General features: G+C 43.6%; 1 pseudogene across 1 annotated transcript; it reads left to right on the top strand.

The window, feature by feature from the left end:
• The first annotated feature begins 1,855 nt into the window (after nt 1-1,855).
• Nucleotides 1,856-2,482, top strand: LOC311618690 (small nuclear ribonucleoprotein-associated protein B'-like; annotated as a pseudogene). The gene has a single exon. The product of its transcript is annotated as a small nuclear ribonucleoprotein-associated protein B'-like (transcript).
• The last annotated feature ends 1,583 nt before the right edge of the window (nt 2,483-4,065 follow it).

A 4,065-nucleotide genomic window follows, 5' to 3' on the forward strand; every position in this document is an offset into this window, starting at 1 on the left:
ATCTCCCCTAGCTGCTTGCCTGCCTGCCTGATCACCCCTAAACACTCTGCCTGTCTGTTTGATGCCCCAACTGCTCACTGCCTGCCCGATCACCTCTAAACCCTCTGCCTGCCTGCCTAATCTCCCATAGCTGTTTGCCTGCCTGCCTGATCACCCCAAACCACTCTGCCTGCCTGCCTGATCACCCCAAACCACTCTGCCTGCCTGCCTGATCACCCCTAACTGCCTCTGCCTTGCCCCTTGCCCCCACCACCGTGGTTTCATCCAGAAGGTTGTCTGGAATGGCATCCGGAATGGTGTCTGAAAGGTTGTTTGGCTGTCTGGTCTAATTAGTAGCATATTACACTTTTATTATTTTAGATCATATATATATATATATATATTTCCCCAGTATATTAGTCATGGTGTATGGTATCTTAATAAATATCTGCTTCAAGAAAGCCTAAGCAATAAAATTTGGGGGAAAAAACTGCCCTAAAAAAATGGTCCTACCATATTTAGCAATTCAGGTTGTATTGGCTGCCTGTGTAAGACTCACTTTTAATCATGTTCACATCATTGGTCCCCCGTAGGTTTGTATCATCTGTATATGGCATTGTGTTCTAACCTTTCATCTATCATACATAGAGGGAAGGTGGGGTGGGGGTGGGAGGTAATCAAGCAAAGACCTTGTATGCAAAAATGCATAACCCATGGACACAAGCAATAAGGTGCTGAAGGCCTGGGGCTGGGGGCAGTGGCGGGCTGGAGGGGGTCAGTGAAGGAAAAAAGAGAACATATGCAGAACTTTCAACAATAAGGAATTATTTTTTTTAAGTATATACATGGACACCTCAATAAAGCATTTTAGAAGTTTCTTACAACAGTGAATGCACTCTTACCATACAACCCAGTAATGGTGTTCCTAGGTTTTACCCAAAGGAGTTGAAAAGTTATGTCCACACAAAAACTTTCCCATCAGTGTTTTTAGCCTCTTTATTCTAAGTTTGCCAAAACTTGGAAGCCTCCAATATGTCCATCAATAGGTGAATAGGTTAATAAATGGTGGTCCATTCAAATAATGTAGTATCATTTAATAATAAAAAGAAAGAAATAAACTATCAAGCCATGAAAAAAGAGGGAAAAGTAAAATGGATTTTACTAAATAAAGAAGCCAGCTGGAAAAGGCCATGTACTATATGATTTCATTCTGGAAAAGGTAAAACTATGGGTACAGTAAAAAGACCAGTGGTTGCCAGGGGCTGAGGGAAGCTGGAGGGATGACTTGGAAGAGCACACATAATTTATAAGTTGGTGAAATTAGCCTCTATGATACTATAATAATGGATACATGTTATTACACACTAGAGGCCCAGTGCATGAAATTTGTGCACCAGTAGGGTCCATAGCCGGGGCCTGCCTTCCCCTGGTTGGCCAGCGGGCCCCACCCCCTGGTTGAACCCCCAGTGGAACATCCTGTCCAGGGGACAATTTGCATCCACAGAACATACAACACAAAGAGTAAACCTCTTGATGGTACACTATGAACTTTGGGTGATCATAAATGTGTCAATGTAGGCTTATCAATTGTAAGAATTATACCACTCTGTGGGGAAGTTCATAATGAGGGATGCTATATGTATGTGGAGGGAGGTGGTACATTGGAAAAATCTGTACTTTTTTCTTAATTTTTCTCTGACCCTAATGACTGGGGGAAGAAAAAAAAAAAAGTCTCCACTCACTGTTGGAAGCTTCTGCCCTAGCTTGCCTACATTGTCTGCAGCAGAACCTGCATCATATCTTTATCTCTACCTTCCCTTAGGTCTTAATGACCCTGACACTTAATGTGGACTTCGGACTTGGTGGAACTGCAATCATGACGGTGGGGAAGAGCAGCAAGATGCTGTAGCACATTGACTACCACATGTGCTGCAACCTGCAGGACAGACACATCTTCATCAGCACCTTTAAGGCCTTTGACAAGCACATGAACTTGATCCTCTGTGATTGTGATGAGTTCAGGAAGATGAAGCCAGAGAATGAGAAGCAGCCTGAGTGAGAAGAGAAGTGGGCTTTGGGTCTGGTGTTGCTGCTCGGGAGAACCTGGTGTTCATGACTGTGGAGGAACCTCCCGCCAAGATACTGGGATCTCTTGTGAACCCCTTGTGGAGCTGCAAGAGGTCCTGGGGTTGGCAGGGCAGCTGGCAGAGGAGTACTAGGTGGTGTTCCTATTCCACAGGCTCCTGCAGGATTAGCAGGCTCTGTCCAAGGGGTTGGGGAAACCTCCCACAGGTAACGACTCCCCAGGGATGAGGCACTGTTGCAGCTGCCACTGTTGCGGTCATTGCTGAAGCCCCAACTCAGAAGCACCAGGTTGGGCAACTCCCTCCTCCAGGCATTATGACTCCTCCACCTGGTATGAGACCACCCATAGGCCCACCCATTGGGCTTCCTCCAACTCAAGGGACACCGATAGGCATGCCTCCTCCATGAATGAGTCTCCCTGCCCTCCTTTCTCCTGCTTCCCCCTTCCTCCCTATGCCAGGGATCAGAGGTCCATCTCCTCCAAGAATGCATCCACCAAGACCCTAGGATGCTGTTGTCCTTAGCCTCTCTTTTCCTGCAATGCATCTCCTGAAACTGTACAGAGTGTTTGTGAGCTTCTGTTCTCTTTTTGCTACATTAATATTCTCTCATAAATGCATAGAGCAACAACAACAAAAACACCCCAAAACATATTAAACTCAAACTTACATGAAACTGATTTGCATGAAGAGTTAAAGCAGTTAAAAAAACTGGATCCACAAAAAATATAACCTAATGGTGCTTTTTCCATTCTTTATTTTATTTTTAATTGAATTTATTGGGGTTACATAGATCAATAAAAGTATGCCAACTGATTTATCCTGAAGGATGTCCCAGATCAGGGTGGGGGTTCCCTTGGGGCGTGGGGCGGCCTGGGTGAGGGGCCTGTGGTGGTTTGCAGGCTGGCCACGCCCCCTGGTGACCCAAGCGGAGGCCCTGGTATCTGGAATTTATTTACCTTCTACTATTGAAACGTTGTAGACTGCAGCAGAGCCAAGCCTCCTGCTTGCTGTGTGGCTGCCGCCATTTCTGTTTGGATTTGTTTACCTTCTATAATTGAAACTTTGTAGCTTGAAGTGGAGGCCTAGGTCTGTAAGAACAGGTGGAAAGCTTGGCTTCCTCCATTGCCTGGGAAACCCAAGCCTCCTCCTGCTCTCTGTGGCTGTAGCCATCTTGGTTGGGTTTATTTGCATACTTGCTCTGATTGGCTTGTGGGTATAGCAGAGGTATGGTCAATTTTCATATTACTCTTTTATTAGATAGGATATTCAGTTGATATTCTTTAACATAGTTGTCTTTAAATCTTTAAGGGTGTGAGATATGGAAGAGAAATCAGATTTATTCTTTGTAATTCCAGAGAAACAGTGAGTTCAAATAATCAGAAAAGAGCTCCCACTTGGAAATGAGGTAGTCTTGGTATCCCAGGGACCATTTAGGGTTAGTTCCTGTTTGTACTATTCCCTTAGCAGATACAGGCAATCAAGAAGTAAAAGTGGATAAGAAATGGTTTTTGGTAGAGAAAGATAATTCTGGAAACTCATAGGACTGAAGGACTTTATCAGTGTCTTGGGGAAAGAATAGTGTAGTGGAGTTTGGGAGAAAAATGATAGTGTGAAATCTGAGACAGCGATGGCCAGAGAGGCAGGATCCTTGGATTATACTTTAGATAAAATTCTGCTAAGGATCTGAGTTAGTAATTGTATTTTAGGACATGTTATCCATCTTGATAAGCAAATTAAACCATGCCAAAAATAAACTTACATGTAGTTTGATTTTCTCAGAAGCTGTACTTTTTAAAATACTTTGAGGAATATAAGACACACAGCATTGAAATAGATTTCTTTTTAAATTTATTTATTGATTTGAAAGATAGAGAGAAATATTGACTTGTTGTTCCACTTATTTATGCATTCATTGGTTTGTTTTTGCATGTGCCCAGCCCAGGGATCAGACTCACCATTTTGGAGTCGGGATAAAGCTCTACCCAACTGAACTGCTCAG

The sequence above is a fragment of the Pipistrellus hanaki genome (genome assembly GCF_964339955.1).
Source record: "Pipistrellus hanaki genome assembly, chromosome: 1".
Taxonomy (NCBI): Eukaryota; Metazoa; Chordata; class Mammalia; order Chiroptera; family Vespertilionidae; genus Pipistrellus; species Pipistrellus hanaki.